Source organism: Bidens hawaiensis, unplaced genomic scaffold (genome assembly GCF_021521415.1).
Source record: "Bidens hawaiensis isolate Kalapana, Puna unplaced genomic scaffold, B.hawaiensis_p1.1 tig00000760_1, whole genome shotgun sequence".
Lineage (NCBI taxonomy): Eukaryota > Viridiplantae > Streptophyta > Magnoliopsida > Asterales > Asteraceae > Bidens > Bidens hawaiensis.
The window spans coordinates 1,451,519-1,459,675 of NW_027491043.1; the positions used below are offsets into that span (position 1 = coordinate 1,451,519).

Below are 8,157 nucleotides of genomic sequence, written 5' to 3' on the forward strand. Positions count from 1 at the left end.
TTATTTTTATACTTTTTTCTATTGAAGAGTAACAACAAATAAGAAGGCCGTAAAAAAAATTAAAAATATTTTTTTTACTTATATATATATATATAGATAGATAGATAGATAGATAGATAGATACCATTTGTAACAGAGTAGACATGGATAAGTAAGTTTTACAAAGCCACAAACCGTCAATAAGTTTACCATTATTTTACAAAATAATAAACCGTCAAGATAGTTTGTAAGGAATGAAAAGGCGTCCTAAAAACAAATTAAACATACGGACAAAGTTTCCTTACATACTAAATGCCAGTCTATAATTTTAACTTAGCCAGTAAATTGCTTTAACCTTTACTTAATAATTACTTAGATAATTTTAGAACCATTTCTTAAAGGGGTGTTATTATGCGATGATTCAATACTTTAAGGGCTTAGCCCATCATATAGTTTATAAATTTGTAATGCAAATATAATAGAATCAGAACTTCTTACTTAAATAAGAATGACAGACTAGTAACACTCCAATAATAAGACTTCAAAGTTTGAAGTTTTTATTAATTTGCTGGATATTATACAAGAGTACTAAAAGGAAAGAAGAGAGGTGCTAAAACTTAGCGTGTCTCTATCTAAAATCTAACTCCCCTTTTATAGGGAAAACACACGGGAAAAGTACAAAACAAATAAATTAAAATTACAAAAGTTATAGAAAAGTAAAGATGCTCTATAAGAGCAGGGCCATTTAAATTGGCATCCAAAGTCTCCATTATGGTGCTATGTCGGAGAATCTTATCATGATTTATAGACTATCTTCTTTTGTCAGAGCTTTATCAGAGCACTCAGAGATTCCCATTATGAACAGGGAGTAGACATGGATAAGTAAGTTTTACAAAGCCATAAACCGTCAATAAGTTTACCATTATTTTACAAAATAATAAATCGTCAAGATAGTTTGTAAGGAATGAAAAGGCATCCTAAAAACAAATTAAACATACGGACAAAGTTTCCTTACATACTAACTGCCAGTCTATAATTTTAACTTAGCCAGTAAATTGCTTTAACCTTTACTTAATGATTACTTAGATAATTTTAGAACCATTTCTTAAAGGGGTGTTATTATGCCATGATTCAATACTTTAAGGGCTTAGTTAAAATTATTAGACTGGCAGTTAGTATGTAAGGAAACTTTGTCCGTATGTTTAATTTGTTTTTAGGACATCTTTTCATTCCTTACAAACTATCTTGACGGTTTATTATTTTGTAAAATAATGGTAAACTTATTGACGGTTTATGGCTTTGTAAAACTTACTTATCCATGTCTACTCTGTTACAAATGATATCAGAGCCAAAAAAGATTATAATATATATATATATATATATATATATATATATATATATATATATATATATATATATATATATATATATATATATATATATATAACTTTCGATGGAATTTTCCGACGATTCAAGCCACGCTTTCGCCAATGCCAACTCCTCGGGTGTCCACATCTCCTCGAGCCGAGGTTCTTTTGGTTAATATCTTGGTTTTTTTGTGTGTTTTCGTTTGGAGGTTGTCGGTTTGTTTTGCGTAGGCAAAGGTTTGGATTCGGGTACTTGAGTGGATGACGGTTGAGACTCGTGTGCTTGAGTAGAAAATGGCGGGTACTCAGGAACTAGTTGGGGTGGGAGCGTTAGCTCGGGTGGTAATATCGGCTGATACTCTATCTCTTGTATGCGTTGGTTCAAAAAATACATGTTCGGATCAACGGTGTCATACTTCTCCATAGCAGGTTCATGAAGTCCCACACATTGAAAACCGGGCATTGGTTCAGTTGTATTGTTAGATTTTTTTTGACGACAAGTTTTTGGTGTGATTTGAAGAGTAAAACAAGTGTGATATGAGGTATAAATTATGTTTGTTTATATAATGGTTTAAAATAATTATTAAGGTTTTTTTTAAAGCCTTTGTGTAACGGCTAGAAACGGGGAAGGGGACCACATTTTGCAAAAACCAAAGATGCACAGAGCCGTTATTCCCATGGTGGCTGCTAAATGGATGGAGCCGTTTGGTGAGCCTCAGCCCGATGTTCAAGGCACCATCCAGCCTACATACCATGGAATATGGATAACACCACTTTTATTCCCACAACACACAACCTAATCGCTATGGCTGTTGTCTAGTGGACAATGTTTAGCCAGCTGTTAAAAGAGAGTTGGTCCAATCTAAACCATTCAAAACAAGCATAAGAAACCAGACTTAGTTGAGATTATTGCAGAACCCTGACCAACCATACTTTGTGATTCTAAAGCTCTCATATATGTCACACAACACAGTTCGAATCATGGAAACAACTTCCAACTCTTACGCAATGCAGAGTAAGAAAGCGCCTGGAGCCCAAGTCGAAGTCGGCCCCACCCCCAGACCGTGGACTAGGTTTGCTCTGACTTAAATGGCAAACATGTACGGTACACAATTGAAAACGATCTTGAGCAAATTCCATCAACCATAGCATACTAAACAGATGGAGATTTGACACCAAATCTACCCAATGGTATTGTAAAGCCCGCAAAAGGGGGGGGGGGGGGGGGTTCATAACAGGAAAATAACATGGTTTATTGATTCATACTACTACATACAGATGTCACCCATCAAAGTTTCCGAACACATTTAGTCAACAATACCTCGTTTCGCCATCTGCAATATGCGCCACCTCCCTGATTAATCAAGCATTTACACTTCAGTTTCGAGACAGATTTTATTTGACCCATTATAGATAAAACACAACCCGAATGGAAGAATTACCTGTCCACTAATAGGATAATTATGGCAAAGATGGTATGATCTTCCCTGAGCATGTACCAAATCCAACATTGTAACCATTTCCCTGGAGTAAAGTCATTTAATCAGCATTACAAAGTTTGAAAAAACAGAAAATGCAGTTAAATTGAAAAGATAAGTTACTTTGCAGCAACCACTGATGATAACTTCATCCCCATCTTCTAAAAATTTTCTAGTTGTTTTACCAACAGACAACTCTTTTGTTCCATTCCATGTTAGCTCTAACAAGCATCCATAAGATTCAAATTCCTTTGAAAAAAAAAATTAGGCTTTGGCTTGTCATCTCTTAACCTGTTTAATAACACAATACGGTTGGCATGTTTAACCCGTTCAATTAAACATGTTTGGGTTGACCCGCCAAGTTGTTTAAATTAGAATAATTACCCTCACATGAATGACACATGACATCACTTTTCCATTAAGAGCATGTTTGGGACTGAGTTTGAAAAATGCTTATTGGCTTATTGGTGTTTTCAAAAAGCCAGTAAATAATGTGTTTTTTCCTATTTTGGCTTTATGAAAGGGTTAAAAAGCAGTTTTCCAAAAGCCCCAAATCCTGGCTTTTCAAAATGGCTTTTTGAAAAAGACAATAAGCCAATAAGCATTTTTTAAACTCAATCCCAAACATGCCCTAAAAAAACTTATTGGGATTAATTGTGGGGACTAAATGTGCAACCCTCTTACAAACATTTGGACTAAGTTTGCAATTTTTAAAAATCTGGAGACCAAACTTTCGATATGGTCAAACCACAAGAATCATATGTCTAATATTCTCTATATTTTATAAGGTCAATTTGCCAACCCGTTTACACCTAGTTCAACCAATTTACAGCCCGCCAACCCGTTTACAACTTGATTGCAAATCATTTACAACCCTTTTTCACTCAATTAGATATACGGGTTGCATGATTTTTTAGTGTGTCAGGGTTAGAGTTGATGTCTTTTACACAAATAAATATATGAGTCTTGTTTGTTAATACGTCAACGCGCCAACCCAACACGTTACAGCCCCTACGCCTAACTTAACATGCATTATCAAAAAAATCTGTCTGAACAAAGCTAACATCTTACAGGTCCACTTATTGTTCCAGTTCCAAGGAGATCTCCGGGCCTCAAATTTCATCCGTTGATAGTATGGTGCGCAAGTTGTTGAGTCAGAGTCCAGTACCTAATAAAAATAATGATTTTGACTTTTTTAAGTGAAAAACTAAACAATCTAAACACCATTCTACTTATTTGGTGAACAGAAACATATCAGAAAACAATAATATTGAAGTATTGAACCACTGCATTTTCTTACAAGTGGTTGAAATTGGTCTTTGTGACAGTAAATGATTCTTCTTGTCCAGCTGGTTTAATCCGAACCTTGAAGTGAAAAATGAGTTAGAACTGAGTTGGGAGTTGGATATTATAGAAAGTTAAAGCATATAAACAACACCTCTAAAGAAATATCATAGTTCTTAGATACTTTTTCTGCAAGATATGGCAAAGGCTGTGGGCTCTGCAGTTTTAAAAGGTAAATTAGCATGCAATAATGCAAAGTCTTTAAAAGTCAAGTAGAGTTGAGATCAGGGGGCTACCTGAGTGGGAGCATTACAAGCAAACGGTTCAAGCGCATCTAGAGTCACAATCCATGGGGATATCGTAGTCCCTGCAAAACACCAATAAAAAGTTGTATACTTGGGTAATTGAAAATTATATTCCCCAAACAAAAATCGAGTTCTTACCAAAACTTTTTCCTAGAAACGGACCAAGAGGTACATACTCCCATGCTTGAATATCTCTTGCTGTATGAAACAATGTATAATGTGTATGTTTTAACCAATAATCATGTTTAGTACATGTTTTGACCAATAATCAGATATGGTAACAAATGGTAATGAAGTTTGTTAGAAAAATGCATACCACTCCAATCATTCATTAGTACCACTCCAAAAATGTGGTCTGCAGCCTCATTAACATCTATTGGCTTTCCTAGTTCATTTCCCGGGCCAACTACAGCAGCCTTGAAGCAATATGCGATAGATATATTAAATAGAATATGATGACAAAAGAATTACTCATAGATATGGTGTGGAAATTATTACCATTTCTAACTCAAAGTCCAGCTTTCTTGAAGGTCCAAAGTATGGTGGAGAGTTGGCACTTGGATGAGCTTGACCTCTGGTGAAAAAATGAAATGTGTTTTAAGAAGAGATCATGAATCCTTATGATGAGTCATCCTAAATCTTGAAAAAATGATGATTTACTATAGGGAATATAAACACATAGAAAAGAACCATAAACATAAGGACATCCAGTTTCATGGCTAGTTCAAGGCGTAACATAGTTGCATGTGTTTCTACAATCTATGTACAGTATGTTTTCCACAACTACATGTCATATAAAATCAGAGTGGTAAATGTTGAAGACTGTCAGTAATTCTACATGGGTTGGCAGGTGGATAAGGTTTGACCTTAGACTGGGTGATAAAGGCTTACAGTATGAAGATGAATATAAACATTAAATACCAATAAAACATAGATAAGAATCAGATTAGGTGTGTAAAAAATGCACACTGAACTGTGTAACTAGTTCCAAATCTTGTAAAATGGCATATATACCTATGCTATATGGTCCAACAATCATGTTAGCAGGCAAACATGCAAACAATAAAAAAGGAGGGAATTGCATTTATCCCCTGCAAAACTTGCAAAATTGCATATATATCCAAAACACAAGTTTTCAGAGCACAACATACAATGTGCTTGATGCATGTTTTGGGTCTATATATACAGTTTTGCAAGTTTTGAGGGGAATTTATGCATTCTGCATGATTCAAAGATGATTCTGTATGATTCAAAGATTGGTTATTTTAGTATCTGGTACAGTTTATTTAGAAAGTATAGCATAGGCAAACGGTTGAGTGACATGATATACATGCTCATTATTAGATAGGTAACAACAACATTTAGATTTGCCTTTTCTTTTATTTGGGTTAACACATAGCACAATAATACCTCACAACGATAATTATACCTTCTTGGTTGAATAGATATGTGTTACCTTGGTCTAATAATATCAGTACCAGATATAACAACAGATGATGCTCTTCCATGATAAGCAATAGGGAGATGGAACCTGAAAGGCCATCAATTTCAAAACATTAAGCTGAATGAGTATAAGCAAAGTACCTCATCCTGGATCATTATGCATTAAATAAGCTCTAGTAAAACACAAAGCTAAAACATATGCCACTTACCATAGGTAAAAGTGCCGCCTGCCTTAAGCTTGGATTGTTTTGCAAAGCTGGTTCATCAGCTACAACAGGAAATAACAGAAATAACTAAAGATTTATATGGATGCTAAGTTAACAGATATAAAGATGTGTTATGGTACATGATAGTAGCTTTTGCAATGTAGCGCGAGCTTCCTTCCATGCTGGTCTTCCAAGTGCCAGAAACTTGTTAAGATTTGGCTGCAATTATTGCACAAATACATTTTTTATTTGTATTTCAATTCTCAAGTTAAATGGACATTTTGGCTTTCATGATTGAACTCAAGTGAAACCTGAAGGAAACAATCGGAAGCGGAAAGCAAGGAACAAGCCGGCAGAGGAAATGAGCGAGAACGTAATCACCGATTGCAACCCCAGGCCAGGGAGCAGAGGCAGGATAAGGCTTGAAAACACCGTAGGGAAGGTTATGTATCGAGAAGTGCGATTCCGGTTTAACTTCAACAAAGCTCTTCAACGCCATACTTGATTTGATGACTTCACCGATCGATGATATCAAGACCAGCACGGAAGTTGCTTCAATGAGTGTCTGTCAATCAGTAAACGTGACAAATGGCAAACCAAGCATCTCACCGACTTTTACAGTGTTCCCGAGTTTCATTTACACTTTGTTCCCGAGCTTCATTTAAAAAATAAGTTCCCGAGCTTCATTTAAAGAAGGAAAGAAAAGAAAAATGAGAGATGGGAAAGGTTTCTTGTGTTCCCGAGTTTCATTTAAGAAAGGAAAGGGAAGAAAAATATAAAAAGGGTGTTCCCGAGTTTCATTAAAGGAAAGAAAATGAGGGGAGCGGAAAGAAAGTAAGGAGTAAAATAAGAAAAATTGTGTCTTTCCAAAATGAAAGATTAGGAAGGAAAGAAACTTAAAATGAAAGAGGTGATGCCAAAAGAAAAGATAAGAAGAGAAAATTTTATTTTCCTTCTCCTTCTTTTCTTAAATGAACTCAGGAACACAGCATTATTATTTTATTTTGGATAAAGAAGTTAATGCCATTTAGACCGTGGGTAGTGAATGATGCTCTTATGTCGTCTGTGTGTGTTATGTGACGCCACGTCATCATCATATGAACATTATATATAAAACATATGTTGTTTTCTTTACTCAAATCTTATTTTCTTTTTTCATTATCACCGACTTCATCATTGTTTAAGTTGATATTTCGAGCATTGGATTGCGGCATTTCTGGATTAGCCGAGGATGAGGTTTTGGACCTTTTGGCCCGTGGCCTATTTCCGGACCGTATGTGGCTATCTTTAGTGAGTCATAGGAAGGGTATGTTATTAGTTTAGATCTAACCAATTTAATGAATTACTTCTAAAGGTCCACATCAAACTAGTTCAAACTAGTGTTAGTTGATGCGAGTTACTTCGGAAACAAACAGACTAAAGTCAAATTCATTTGGGGTATTCTCTCAATTCCGAAAAAGCAACGGGATCAAGTATGAGTTGTCGATCAGAACATATATGGATAGAACCTATAAAGGGGGCTCGAAAAATAAGTAAAATATGTTGCGCTATTATCCTTTTTTTAAGTTCATTAGGATTCTTGTTGGTTGGAACCTCGGGTTATCTTAGTAGAAATTTGATATCTTTCTTTCCGTCTCAGCAAATCGTTTTTTTTTTCACAAGGAACTGTGATGTCTTTCTATGGGATCACGGGTCTTTTTATTAGCTTCTATTTGTGGTGCACAATTTCATGGAATGTAGGTAGTGGTTATGATCGTTTGATATAAAAGACGGAATAGTGTGTATCTTTCGTTGGGGATTTCCTGGAAAAAATCGTCGGGTCTTCCTCTGATTTCCTATAAAAGATATTCAATCTGTCAGAATAGAAGTTAAAGAGGGTATTTATACTCGACGTGCCCTTTATATGGATATAAGAGGCCAGGGAGCCATTCCATTGACTCGTACTGATGAGAATTTTACCCCAAAGAGTTTTTGTTATACTTGTTCCATATAGTCTGCTTTAACTCGAATTAAAATTCCGAAGAAACATCAATTAAGTTATGTTATAGAAAAAAGAGGATTCTTGCATTTTTGCCCTCCTGCTGAGAAAGCATTC

General features: G+C 35.3%; 1 pseudogene across 1 annotated transcript; it reads right to left on the minus strand.

Moving 5' to 3' along the window:
- Positions 1 to 2,560: 2,560 nt before the first annotated feature.
- LOC143534685 (fumarylacetoacetase-like) lies at positions 2,561 to 6,562 on the minus strand (annotated as a pseudogene). The gene is made up of 14 exons (XR_013135589.1): positions 6,374 to 6,562; positions 6,203 to 6,281; positions 6,040 to 6,124; positions 5,870 to 5,944; positions 4,912 to 4,987; positions 4,730 to 4,829; positions 4,552 to 4,611; positions 4,405 to 4,475; positions 4,263 to 4,325; positions 4,125 to 4,189; positions 3,896 to 3,992; positions 2,948 to 3,073; positions 2,789 to 2,870; positions 2,561 to 2,700 (listed from the first exon to the last, which is right to left on the minus strand). The product of XR_013135589.1 is annotated as a fumarylacetoacetase-like (transcript).
- Between the last annotated feature and the right edge of the window lie 1,595 nt (positions 6,563 to 8,157).